Below are 14,947 nucleotides of genomic sequence, written 5' to 3'. Positions count from 1 at the left end.
CTCTTACATGCAAAACTTTTAGCGTTATGAGCCCTTAAAAGGGATAGAAATTATGCACTCGGATTTTTAAGATGCTAGTCTGCCGATGCTTCCAGCTGATTAAAGCCACTTCCTTCACTATCTCGGTGTCTGTGGGGTTTTGTCCACGGCTCGTCCTGCTACAACAGGAATGTCGGTGCTCCAAGTAGGGAAGAATTATGACTCTGCCTCTCGTGCAGGCATGAATCTGGGATGTGCTCCTCCTGTGGAACTGCTCTCACCCTGGATTTTTCCAGAAAGACTGTAACTGCTCTCACGCTGGATTGTGCCTTCATGCTGCATTGCTTTGGGGGAAGCCACACCTGTGTCTGCAGTGTAGTACCAGAGGGGAACAAGGACCCCTTCTCCAAAACCCTTAATGTTCACAGAGGCTGCCTGCATGCTAGGGTGTAGGTACAGACTTTGCCTACTGCACCCAGCGCTGCAGTTGTGTCTCTGCTATAATAAACCACGCACCAATGGAAAGTTCTGGAACTCAAGGCCTGCTGTTCAGATTCTTTTGTTGTATAGGGTAATCCCTTGATGTAGTGCTCTTCCTCTTCCCCTAGGGATGGGCTTCTTGACAACTGCACTGTAGTGATTATTATTGCTTTTCTCAGGACAGTCACCTAGCAGGGCTACCAGCTCTGGACTGATTCTGCGGAATGTCTGCAAATAGTCTTGTAATGTGATCTGTCTTCAGGTGTCCCAGCCATGTGGGGAACGAGGGTGTGGTTTTTATGTCAAGGGAGTTATGTTCCAGAGGGGACTATGGCTGCCTCTGCTGTGGCATATAGTTTGCTAGGGAAATGGGGGGATAGCCAGTAGTGAAAGGCCTCAGCCAGCTCCCACACTGTTGGCGAGTCTGGTCTCACTCCCCTAGTCCCCCGCCAACAACGGTTTAGATCTCGCCAGCCTGAGTGTGGAACTCAAAACTGCCACAGGCTATAAGCTTCCACATTGTGCAAGAATGCTCAGCTTTTAGGCCTCACTCCTCCCTGAATGTCCATAATATCAACCACAGTTCTTGCACTGATATCTGCAGCAATTCCTGTTCACCCCTCGGATTCTACTCGAAAAACTTCATGCCCATTCAAAATTATTACAAATTTCAGCTGGAAGCTTCTTACACCCTGTGACCCCTCCCTAAGTCCGCTGGGTGCCTTCCTGGAGGGCCTCTGTGGGTGTAGTCAGAGATGGCTTCCCTGGGCTCAAGCTGGAGAATGGAAGTGCCTATAAGGCTCTTCCTGATGCTATTTCCACTTTTATATTTCATGCAGGTCTCTAAATCCATTCCAGCTCTAGGTAAGGTTAAATCCTTCTCCTGTAATCTGGATTTTCAGATTCCCCAGTGTGAGTGTGTGTTCGGAGGCAGGTTTTAACTCCCTCTCACACTTTCTGAACTCATAGTTTTTGCCTGTCTCACGGAATTTGCAGTGGTGTGCTGTTTCTTTCAAATAATCTGTGAATTCTTTCAGTTTTTCTGGTATGCTCCTGTGATGATTCTTGGAGCAAAAGTTCATGGTGTGAATCTCCACACATTGTTCTGTCCATCCATGTGGGAGCTGCACATTAACCCTGTTATCTGTCATCTACCCTCACATCTTTTTCTAATTTTAAAGCAATTTATGTTTATCGTGGACAATATAAAAAATATTTAATGATATAATTTTTAAAAGTATCATTACCCATATACAAACATTATTTTAATTTTAAGATACAGCATCTCAATATATTTACAAAAATGTACACACATCTATTTTATACATGGCCATATGTATGTTACTATTTACACACAATTTTTCTTTACCTAAGTGGACATTTTTCTATGTCAATAATTTTGTAAATGAATGAATTAATAAACAAAAAAGTAAATGAGAAGACTCATGATTCTGAACTTTTATACCTTTCAGAATTATAGGTAACTATTGACCTGGCGACAAGGAAATTTAACCACTGTCATTAACTGCATCTATTGGTATAATCAGAAATTTTAAACTTTTTAAAACCTCAGATTAGTGTAAAATGAGGGTGTTGGACATATAATCTTGAGGTATGGAAAGAACGGAGTTGACCAATAAAGATTCATGGTGACAAGTAATAGAAGGCAATTCTGCTATAATAAGCAGAAACTTAATTCAAAGGCTATCATTAAGCTCTGAGAATTCATGGCAATATTGGAGAATCAGTCTAAGAATATGGGCAGAGCTAAGGAAACCTGGGTAGAAAATTTGTACCTATAATGATTGTACTGGTCTGTTCTCACACTGCTATAAAGCACTACCTGAGACTGAGTAATTTATAAAGAAAAGTGGTTTATTTGACTCACAGTTCTGCAGGGTGTACAGGAAGCATGGCTGGGAGGCCTCAGGAAACTTACAGACATGGCGAAAGGCAAAGGGGAAGCTAGCATGTCATACTATTGCAGGGCAGAAGAGAGAGAGAGAGAGAGAGAGTGAGAGAGAGAGAGAGAGAAGAGGGAAGTGCTACACACTTTCAAACAACCAGATCACATGAGAACTATTATCACGAGAAGAGCAAGGGGGAAGTTCGCCCCCACGATTGAATCACCTCACACCAGACCCTTCCTTCAACATGCGGGGATGACAATTTGACATGCGATTTATGTGGGAACACAGAATCAAACCGTATCAATGATGCAACTGAAACGTGTGTTTAGAATTCCATTCTAACCTCTATTGCTATCACTGGATTCTTGCTGCCTCTGAACTCTCCCAGTGCTGTCACTATGAATGATCTCCCCACTTTGATGAAGTCTTTTTGTTAGCTTAGTGGAAATTCAGGTCCTGGGAGAGAGCATCTAATGGGCTAAGTGACTATGTCCACTTTTAAGAGCTAGGGAAGCAAAGTGTTGTACATTCATGCAATGTAATACCACTGAAATATCAAAAAAAAAAAGAGAAAATAATAAAAAGATTTCAATAAACAGTATTATATATAAATTCAACCCAGAAAAAAATACTTAAAACAAAAGCTGTAAATTAAAACCCTAGAGTAGCTAAAGGTTGTTATTAAGATGATTTCATTTCTTGAATAATTATACTTTTCTTCATCAGAGATGCACTTTTATGATTTCTATGTCTTATGTCCTTTCTTCATGCATATATGCTTCCTTATCCAGACAGCTAATATTTTTATAGAATGGTACATTTTGTTTCTTTATCTTAGGAGAAATGTGATTCTTTGTCCTCAACATCACAGAGAAATTTTGTATAATGTATTCCAGATTTGTCAATAATTGACATGTAACCTTGCACGTTAACATTTCTGTATTTCAGCTTTTTTGTCTATAAAATTGATAACATATCTCTTTCTAGATTTATTGTAATGTTGCAATAAATCCTTATATGTAAAGTACTTACAATAGTACCTTGCACATAGTAAACATTGTGAAATGTTAGCCGTTGTCATGATAATCACGATTATTCTTATTATTACAAAAAAACTCCCATGAGGCCGGGTGAGGTGGCTCTTGCCTGTAATCCCAGCACTTTGGGAGGCTGAGGCAGGCAAATCACAAGGTCAGGAGTTTGAGATCAGCCTGACCAACATGGTGAAATCCCGTCTGTACTGAAAATACAAAAATTAGCCTGGCATGGTGGCGGGTGCCTGTAATCCTAGCTACTCAGGAGGCTGAGGCAGGAGAATCGCTTGAACCCAGGAGGTGGAGGTTTCAGTGAGCTGAGATCGTGCCACTGCACTCCAGCCTGGGTGACAGAGCGAGACTCTGTCTCAAAAAAAAAATAAAAAACAAAAAACAAAACAAAATAAAAAACAGAAAACAAAAACAAAAACAAAACCTCCCATGAATGTTTGTATTTTATAAGAGAATCTCATGGAAGAAAATTCACAAGATTAAATGGGAAACATCTAGATTTGAAAATGGCATTTTTTTGGCATTGACTTGAAACAGAATGCCAATTCATATCCTCTATTCTATCTATTCATGAAGCTTGGCCTATATAAACTAAACGTATTCTTTATTGTCTATGCAGTGGACAGGATAAAATAAAGTAATATTTATAGCCTGAATTGCTAAATTCAACTCTAATTATTTACTGCTTTTGTCAGCTTATCTCAAATAATATTTTAAAAATTAGTATGCTACACTTCTTTCCCATCATGTGTATTCAGGAGCCATAGGGAGGTTGCAAGATGTAAGCCAAAAGATCTGTTATCTAATACTTAAATTATTTTTTTATCCCATTCTTTCTATTAATATTCTTGGATAGCTAACACAGATAAAAAGCACTTTTTAAAAATCATAAGGCACATTTCCAAAATTTGATGGACTACTATATGAAATAATATTTTTAACAATTGAGTTACCTGATAGCATCAGAAATTTTCAATTTGGTTTATATTCAAAATGTGATTTTTTTAGTATAAAACATATATTTTTGGGGATAAGTCAAAATTCACCCGTTTTAAACTTAATATTTGAATCACAGAAATCTAAAGCAGCACTTTTCTTATATACTGTATTAAACTTAATTAAATTAAGTTTGATTACATTTTGCATGATAAACGAATAGTTGTTGCCTTTTTTTAAAAAAATAAAATAAATATAGATAAAATGTGCCAAAAATACCAAACTTTGTCATTTGGTAAATTCAGTAACCACTATGAAGAAGTTCAAATATTAACTTTTACAAACCACATTTAATAGAAAAATATTAGTAACAAGATTTTAATTTTTTGCAACTATTTTCAGAAATTTTATTGTATGAATAACCCAGGGTTCAGATCTTGAAAAGTAAACATTAGACTTCATAGTTAATATTTCACAGTCGATGCAATGTCAAATATAATAATCATAAATTTTTGTCCACAGCATTATCAACTTGGTTTCTCATTTTGCATCAGAGAAAATATATTCCTTTTTTATACCAATAGTTGAAAGGAAAACAATTGCATAGAATTACAAAGAGAAACTGTAACGGGTAGGTTTTGAGGCAAGAAGTAAAGAATTTTCTTTGTATCAATTAATACAAGGGTATGCATGTTTTGAGAATATACTTTGTTTCACACATTATGATGCCATCATTGACTCATAGTCACTTTTGATTAGTAAGAAAAAGACAGGGTTATGATTTTGATGTGTTTGGTGATCAAACATAGAAAATGACAAGTAATTTACAAGTTATGGGATTTCCTCTGTTGGGAAGCAGAGGTGTTTTAAAACCAGATATTGCATATCAATATATGAGATTTATCTTCATTTTTAGATAAATGGGCCTTATTCTGTAGCATCTGAATTGGTCACAGGGAAAAAAGTAAACAAATTGACAAGGAAACACAAATTTAACTTTCATAACTTCTTTCCACCTAGTCCTGTCATTCTGGTATGCTCCTTCTTAGACACTGTACTTTACAGAACACCTGCCTCTAATCTCTCCAAATTATATTTAGGTTCTTCGGAGAAGAAAATTTAGTTACATTTCTGAATATCAAACGTGAAAGTTCCTCCGTGGACAGTTAATTCATTCTATTCATAACTCCAATTTTTCTAACACTACTGACATTTTTGGTGGTTTGTTTATACTGATCCAAAAGCTGCGAGAGTAAACAAACAGCCTCTTTTCTGTTAAGACCCAATCTTATGTGTGAAATTCATTCATTAAGGTAGAGATCTGAATCTTCAACCTTGGATATTTTAAGATTATTACTGAATATTTTAAGATTATTAAGAAGAATCCAGAGTTATAGCATCATCTTAAATAAAAGAAGATGCTCTAGGAGGTTTGAGATGAACTGTTTTGCCACCTACTCACCTAGGGGCTGAAAGTCCAGAACTAAAACGTATAGAAAGTAAAGATACTGTGTTTTTAGGCACTTGAGTTAGAAGGATGTAATTATATTCTTGATGTGTATACATGTTTCTAAAATGTTATGTTCCTAGAGAAGGAATTGACTACACAGAATTGTCTAAGTTTAATTTATTGATTCACTTAACAACTTTTTAGCCTGCTACTATGTGCCACACCTAGATCTTAAGATTAGGTATACAAAATTAAATGAGGCAAATTAGATGGGATCATTTATACTGAAGGCAGAACACTTTCTTTGCATGAGAGTGCACACACCTTATGGAACATCTTGGAAAAATGAATTGAGGTTTACTATAACAAGTCAAGAAATCAAGGAATATTTATGGAATAATACTCTAACTACAGTATTATTCCAGGTACTATAAACTTTGTCTTTGATAGAAAACATCAAATTTATAAACTGCACTGTTTCATTCTTAAACATTAGTTTTTGTCTTTTGCTATTACTTACTTATTTTTCCTTTTCTCTCCCCCTTTTTTGTCTCTTTCTCTACCTGTTTCTGTCTTCCTGCTTCCCACTCCCTCCTCTTTCTTTCTGTGAAGACTTATGCAATTGCTTTGAATTAAGTACCCTTAGAGAGTTTGTTTGGGGAAACACATCAAAAAAAATGTGAGAAAAAAATTGTTCTTACTGATTTCTTATAACTGTAGTTATTCTATACAAATTGGATTTCTATTAAATTCATTGTTTTATTAGCTTATCATAGTGCAAATTTTATTTGACTATAGTATTTGAAAATAATGTTTAATCTAATTTTTAGTCAGAGTTGGGCAATTAGCATTGAATCATTATTTTCCATTTTATAAATCAATTTCATTTCTAGTTCTGAAAAACTTGAAAGCTAATTTTTATTTTCTGTGTTTAATAAAATATCTTATTCAGGAATCTGCAAGACTGCACAGCAGCAAATACTGTGAACTGTATTATAATGTAGAGGGTTTTTTTTTACCCTTTGGAATTGAAGCCATACAAAAACACTGTGGGATACCCCTCTTTGCATACACAGTGTGTGGCACAGTCTTAGCAGACTCTTATTCACCAGAAGTGACAGACTGAAAAGGGGATCTTGCTGAGACCAACTCCTCCCATGCTTACCTGATTGATTTAATAGAGTACATATTTGGCTTAATTGCTCAATAATAGAAGCAAAATAGATGTCATTATACATATAGTACTTTCCACTTAATAACTAAAAATCAGAAAAAAGGTTTATTTTTCTAAAACTTTGTAAACATGCTTCACAGTAAATTCTGAAGAATAAGAGGTACTTAAAATGAAAGCAGATCTAGTTTTTATGTGTGTGTGTTTATAGGTTATATAGATATGAACACATATATAGAGAGAGAGTGATATATCTCTCTAACATTTTATTTTTAAAATATGTGGAATTTTCCCCCATTGCCTACTTTGGAATGTGAATACTGGTTTCACATGAGTTTTTCTTCATCCTTGAATGTAAGCTTCATGAAGGCAAGAATAAATTTTATACTTTAAATGTGTTTATAAAATAAGTTAGCTAGCAGACCAGGCTCAGTAAACATTTACTCAAATAATTCTTTCTTCTCCCTTACCCCAGCAAATTATCCGTGCATTGTGATATTTTCTCCATCCGAAATGGACTGTAAAGAGATTTCTTCCCCTCGCCCCACGCCGTAGTTTGATTTTGAAAAGGGCACTAGTGACTTCCTATAGGGAAATGGGTCAAGTGACTATGTAAGAGTCACTGCCTTTCCCTCAGTCAGGGAACTGCCCACAGGTATTCCATGGGGAGGTGGAGACTGAGATAGTACTTATATGTTGTTCTCAGGCTTAGAAACCCTTCTTTGGAGTTCTCCAGTTTGGGAGTGACACGGCTTCTGGGGATTTCCATAACATGTGTTTAAACCACTTTTCTCTTCTCTGAACATGTAGAATTTATTTCTTATTTATATAAAATTCCACATCAGTCTTTCTAAATCAAGTGACATTTTGTTTTCATATTTAATGAGATAGAAATTATCTGGAGGAACTCAGTCTCCTTGATGTAAATTCACATTTTGTCTTTTGTTTCTGTTACCCAGTAGTTTATTTTTAATTTGATTTAAATTATTCATCATATGTCTCTCAAATATTTTTTTCTTTATTTACTCATTTGTTTTTCTTTATTTTTCAATCCTGTATAATTACTAGTTTTGTGAAAAAGAAAAATTAAAGTGCTAAGTGCATTAATATCTGTTTTCATATAATCATATTTAATTCTCGATTTTTAAAAACTGAGTCATAATGTGATACAAACACCAACTCCTCTTTAAAAAATACTACTATGTTTAGAGATAATCCTGTTATTATATTTTCATTTTAAGATAACTTTTAGTGACATTAGATATTTCAGCAAGTATACATAATGCATGATTTACAAGTAGAACAAAACAAATCCATTAACAGTTGAAAATTGTAACACAAATTTAAGTAAAAATTTTCCTGCTAGTACTCATAAAATAATTGTAAAACAGTCTTGAAAATAAACCTTATTTCTATAATTAAGGAATTCGAAGAAATATCAACATTTGCTACTAGCATGCTTTTATCAAAACATACTAAATCAGGAGCAAAGAAGAGATTCCCTACTATAATGAATTAACATAGGCGGCAGAAGGTGCTACAGGTTTTAAGAAGAATCAAGAATAACAATAGCCCTGGCACAAATGGAAAGTAAAATATTTTACATCATTGACTGTTGGGTGCAGAGTAATCTGCAGAAACAGGAAGGTCAAAGTTTGCTAATAGCAAGTCAAAAGTTTATTGCAGTGTGAGCAAAGTATGCCAATTCCCAGAGGAAATGGGATATTGACAAAATATTATTCTTAATCCCTGTTGTTAAAAGATGTCTATGTTGTACAATATTTCACATAAAACTAGATAGAATTCCTTGTATGAGCATTCTTGGGTATACCACTGTTATCTCATGCCTGTCTGGACAGATGTAAGAAAACATGTTTATGTGGGAAGAAGGAGATCAGGAAACAGACTTGCCATCGTGAGCCCCTTCTCTTGGAACTAATTATGAAAACGAAATTTTGTATGTAAGTTAAAAACAGGTAGAAATTCGTCAAATTATTGTCCTTGAAAAGATTCTCTTTTGTGGAATCATTATGATTCTTTTACACATTGATTAATTATTAAAAATAATAGGAGAGTTATACAGGTGTTATATGGCCTCATTCCAAAATTCTTCAATTTTCTGAACTCTAGGAATAAAACCAGAAGTGATGAATCTGTAGAAATATAATTTTTAATATTTGTCATAATTTTCAAATATATAAGGTCATAATGAAATATAAAAATGCCACAAATTTATAACCAATTTAGATACCAAAGAAAGTTAAGTCATTGGAGAAAATTCATCTACTTGGCCTAAAATATAAGCAACAAGATTGTAGTATTTAACTCTGTCCTGTCTTTTTTAGTATCTTTGTGTCAATAGAATTGACTGATTATTTAACTTAATCTACCAAGTAATTCCTTCTAAATATTCTATACTACTTTATCCTATGTAAGTATTATCTCACTTGATTGAAATTAATAACACCAACTTTTTTGGATCATCTACTCTATTAAAGCACACATTTTTTTTTTTTCAGAAATTCTAATTCTTTGAACATCCTTACAAGGTATGATACATTATCATCCTCAATTTTTAATTAAAAATAGTGATGAATATAGTTTGCAGATAAAGATAGTTCAGTTTGGTTTCTTGATATTACATAGTTTCTAAGTGATATAGGTAAGATAGAAACCCCTCTGTGTCAAACTCCAAAAACCATATTTTTTTCTTTACCACAGACTGTCTTAATTGTTACATTTTTTTAGTTTAATTCTTGACCAAATTTAACTAGATGACAATTACTTTTCACCTCTTTGTTTAATAGTTGAAATAGATACCAATCTCTTAACTTTCTATCTTGGCATCATTTTTTCACTTAGAAATATCCGAATGAAATGCTCATGAAAGGATTAAGAAAGTCTGCAGGTGAGCCTGGAGCCAGCAGAAGACATCATCGCTAAAAGTATATGCATGCCCCGCGTTCGTTACGTTCATTACATTTATGGTCCTGATCCAAAACATTTGAATTCACCAGAATGGTCTTAATATGGTATTGCACGTACCTGGATCTGAAAACCATTAAGTGTGAGAGTTCACTGTATTGGTGATGCCAGTTTGTGAACTTCTTATGTAAATACATGAAGGAGAAGTTAAAAACTTCAGTCACCCATGTGAAATATAAAAGACTGTCTGAATCCAGCTAAATGTTAAGGTCTAGCCCAACGTGTGAGATTTAGATAAATCATATATTCCAATAAAATCAGAGATTCTCCTGAAACTGTAAGAATCCATTATAATTTTACTAATTGGGTTCTTGTGAACCCAAATTCCCACGTAGGAATTTTGCTGGCTTCTATCCATAAAGTCACCAAGATTAAATCTAAATTGGAAATGGGTTTTGGGCAGAAATATTAAAAGATTAACTAAAGGCAGTTGTTCACATACTCTCAGTGGTACATTATAACTTTATGGGTCATAAGATTTTAAATGTGCTTGCAACTAGAACTTAATGCAGACTGAACCCTTTGGCAGGCAATAAGTACCACTATTTTCATCCAAAACCTCTTGTGTTTATGCTCTAAAACTGCTGGATGCAACCACTTGTGGAGCCTATTGGAAGACAATTTCTAACTTGAAATTGGACATTGAAAGAGACTTTTCCTGCTACTTAAGGATATCAGATAATTTTGAGACTAGTAATATCTACTATGTCTTTGGTAATGTTGGAGAAAGAGTCCCAAAGAGAGAGAGAGAACAGCACAATAATTCTCACTGATAAAGTAGAGATGATATTCCAAACCATATATCAGAGAAATTTCATTATGCATTCCCACATACTGGACAGGTTTCTCCCCTGCCTGCACAACTGATGACAGAGCTCTTGAGGGATCTCCCTGACCCGTACTCAGTGTGGTCTAAACCCTATGTTTTCTTTTCAGCAAAGCAAATCATGCTGATTGGGCCACAATTAATGTCTAGAACTGAGAGTCGAGTGGCTATTTTGAAATTGATTGCAATATACTTGGTGGATAGTGTAAAACCCCAGGGGAAGAGGAAACTCCACATTTTTACACTAGGGAGAGCTGAAAGCAGTTTAAATAACAGGTACATAAGGAGTGAGGGGCCAGGCATGGTGGCTCACTCCTGTAATCCCAACACTTTGGGAGGCCTAGGCGAGTGGATCACGAGGTCAGGAGATCGAGACCATCCTGGCTAACATGGTGAAACCCCGTCTCTACTAAAAAATACACACACACACCCCAAATAGCTGGGCGTAGTGGCGGGCACCTGTAGTCTCAGCTACTCAGGGAGGCTGAAGCAGGAGAATGGCATGAACCCGGGAGGCAGAGCTTGCAGTGAGCCAATATCCTGCCACTGCACTCCAGATTGGGCAACAGAGCGAGACTCTGTCTTAAAAAAAAAAAAAAAAAAAAGGAAAAGAAAAAAAGAAAAAAGGAAAAGAAAGAAAAGGAGTGAGGCTCCCACTCTGAGAATAGTGTTTGGACATGTACTAACCCTTGTGCTGTAGCCATTGTCCTTACAGTATATTGAGACAGGGAGGTCCTAGCTGACTGTGTGACAAGTACGTCTTCTGTTTGAGTTACTCAGTTATGGAAGTCTTTGTGGGAATTTACAGAAACAATCAGGTCATTCATGTAGATGTCCTCCAAAAAGACCATGCAGGCAGCTAAGGGATTGGAATGCTATAGAGACTACCTGAGTCAGATACTGAGAGTTAGCTTCCTGAGTTCATGAAATGAGTAGGCATAATACGCTCAGACTGTGCACACACAATTGGTCCTCAAATCAGATGAAACCACTAATGTGGTAAGAAACTCTGCTTGTGCCAGCAGGAAACCAATCTCCTTAAGATGGCTCTAGACGGAATTCTTAATTCTCAGGGGGCCAGCACCTTGCCGGTGTACTTGAACTACTGCCAGTAGCCCCGGGGGGGTGGAGGGTGGCTACCGATGGGTGTTCCAGCATTTTTACTCTATGCTTCGTTTATTCAGTTTCAAAAACAACTGTGAAAAATACAATTAAGGTTTGGAATAGCAAACAGGCTGTTAATCCGGCTCACCAAAATATATTTATTATAATTAACCTACACACATTACTCCTACCAATGTACAGCAAGCAAGCAAGAACATACACTTTTAAACATATATATTACATTTTTTAATATACTCAGAGTAGTTGTTTCACTGAATCCACAATTTTGAATAATGTACACTTATAATAAAATGGGTGGTAAGAAAATTTGAGAGGCTGGCTGAATCAATTAAATGAACATGTCCTGACAGAATATGACAGACATAAAGGAAGAACTTCATCGGAACAGTTACTACAATGAGGAGATGAGAATGAGGTCTTGAGCGATATTGCAATAATACAACTTCATATCTGTCCAATTTTAAAAATGTCTTCTTTGGATTTGCCTGATTTTGTTGCCCTAAGGCAAGGACTGCATTTAAATGTGTCAGGCCAGAGAACAATGTTGATGCATAAGATGTAATATCTATTAGCTAACTTTGTCAGGGAATAGTCCGAAATAAACTTTAGGGTCAGACAAAATTTTAGCCCTTCTAGCTAATTTAGGTATAACTATGACTGTGTCCTGATTACTAAGTGGCAGAAACAGTCTTATAAGTTTTTACCTATCAAGTCGTAAAACTTCTTCCTTAGAAATGAGATAACAACAGGATATGGTGAGGCAATTATCACTGCTGTTTCTGACTATGGGTAAAGCATTATGTCCAAGCCAGAAGGCCCCTTCAAAAAAGGAAGAATGTCAGTTAAACTAGTAATAAAGAAAGAAGAGTTCATGGCAAATGGGAAAGGAACCGTATGTCGGTTGTAATCCCAGTGATGAATGCAGCAACTTTAATCCGATAACAGTATCTCAGAGCAAGAGAATAATAGTCTTAGCTATGATTAAGATCTGGTGTTAACTAATGGCATGTGTGGGAAAAGCCACGTGCTCTGTAAAAATAGCCATTTGCACAAAGAATGGAAATTGCCTTGCTGATTTATAGATTCTGCCTAAATACTCAATCTGGAGAATATAGAGAAAAAAATGTGTTGCAGTGTCCTCTGATTCAATCAATTGGAACTAACATTGGATTCATGATTTGTAGACTGTTTACTATTTTGTTTTTACTGAAATATATCTCGAGATAAATACTGCACTTGGATCATGTTGCTTAGCTTCTGTCCAAGGTGTGGATTTGAAACAACCTGACAAATTAAGACTGCTGCCAAGGGATGATTGGAAGCCAATTTATGCCACCTTCCCGGAAGGTCAGCGCTTGACTTGCTCCTTTGAATATACTAAAAGTGAATGAAGATTAAATGCCTTTCAGAAAACTGGCATGGTAGCTGAGTAGCTTCAAGAGATGGGGACTTTGGATTGATACTGTGGCCAAATATCACAAATAATTCTCCTTTTGAGATGCAGACATGCTATTCATGACCACTCATACCAAGCTGTATTTAAGACAAGACAGCCCAGTGGACAGTTTAGTGGGCTACATGTTTTATCTGCATGCTGTGTTGTACCCATCCTGTTTTATGCTACAAATACCCTGTGGCAAGAACTTATGTAGTGACTTGATTAGAACCGGACATGTCAAGCTAGATGTGATGTCAGAATTTCAGTTGTCTATTTTGATCATGTTTTTAGGGATCTAATAGATGCACTATTCCAGGAGAATCACATCAGCTATCAGTCAGTCAGGAAAGATAAAAAATAACCTGTGTGTTGGCTAGGCTTGTCGCCAAACTGATGAAAACCAAACCTAGCCGGGCGCGGTGGCTCACGCCTGTAATCCCAGCACTTTGGGAGGCAGAGGTGGGCGGATAACGAGGTCAAGGGATCCAGACCATCTGGCCAACATGGTGAAACCCTGTCTTTACTAAAAATACAAAAATAAGATGGGCATGGTGGCACACATCTGTAGTCCTAGCTGCTTGGGAGTCTAAGGCAGGAGAATCACTTGAACCCGGGAGGCAGAGGTTGTGGTGAGCCAAGATCATGCCACTGTACTGCAGCCTGGCGACAGAGTGAGACTCCATCAAAAACAACAACAACAACAACAACAACAACAAAAAACCTATTAGTAGTTCTGATAGAGGGCTTGTACCATGACCCAGGAAGGACAGCATGGACTCTGGTGTTGTCAAAGATCTGTAGTTAGTAAGTAAGGCTAGTGACTAAGGCTAACTTGGTACATTTTGGGGTATACTATGAATAGCCTAAACTATGACAAGATGCCACAGGGTAATATGTCATTCGTGTTGCTTTCCAACGTCCCAGGTAATAAGATGAAAACAGAGAAGTCCCAAAAACAATTGGTTTCTGAGAATGCTTCTGTATACATTGTTCAGAATTTTGTACATTTAATCCAAACCCCAAATAAATAGTAAAGTGATAATAATATTTTCCTGAAATCATTTATGAAAGATTCAGGTTATTTCAAAATACAGTATATTGATCTGTACCATTTGAATTGTCATTTATGTTTTTTTGTTGTTTAAGGACGATGATTTGTATGAGTATTTAATAATTCACCATCTATCACATCATGAATTTAAATATTCTCTATGTACCAAATAATGCTATCTTTTCCAGCTCATATTTATATGCTTTGATGCAGAGTCATACATTTTGTTTACTTGACATATACACTTGAATTTCTAACTAAACTTAAAATTTCATCACTTGATGTGTATCTTCCGAATTCATCTCAATCTTTATTCTTTCTCCCCATTTTATAATGATGCTTCTTCTTATGAGTTGATAATTTTCATTTCTTTCTCCCTTGCTGTTATCTAACATACACAAAATCCTATAGATTTTCTATCCAAAATGTTCTAATAGGAATATTTTTAAATATCTAAATTGCTTATCTGAACTTATAGTGTAAAATATGATTATCTCTCAGATATACCATCACAGGCTATCAGATTTAAATTTCTGATTTCCTTTTGTCT

At 35.8% G+C, this 14,947-nt stretch overlaps 1 long non-coding RNA gene across 3 annotated transcripts in view; it reads left to right on the top strand.

Annotated features, from left to right (window-relative positions):
- LOC105477426 (uncharacterized) overlaps window positions 1-14,947 on the top strand; it is a 213,669-nt gene that overhangs the window by 105,797 nt on the left and 92,925 nt on the right. For 2 of the 3 annotated variants that reach the window (XR_011620406.1, XR_011620407.1), the window contains 2 exons: window positions 9,492-9,521; window positions 9,835-9,880. The exons of the other annotated variant lie outside the window; for it this stretch is intronic. This is a non-coding gene — a long non-coding RNA (uncharacterized lncRNA). The remainder of the gene's footprint in view (window positions 1-9,491; window positions 9,522-9,834; window positions 9,881-14,947) is intronic. 3 annotated transcript variants of the gene reach the window in all.

This window comes from Macaca nemestrina, chromosome 2 (assembly GCF_043159975.1).
Source record: "Macaca nemestrina isolate mMacNem1 chromosome 2, mMacNem.hap1, whole genome shotgun sequence".
NCBI classification, from domain to species: Eukaryota; Metazoa; Chordata; class Mammalia; order Primates; family Cercopithecidae; genus Macaca; species Macaca nemestrina.
Note: the sequence above shows the minus strand (reverse complement) of the source record. Positions and strands in the feature narration are given on the sequence as shown.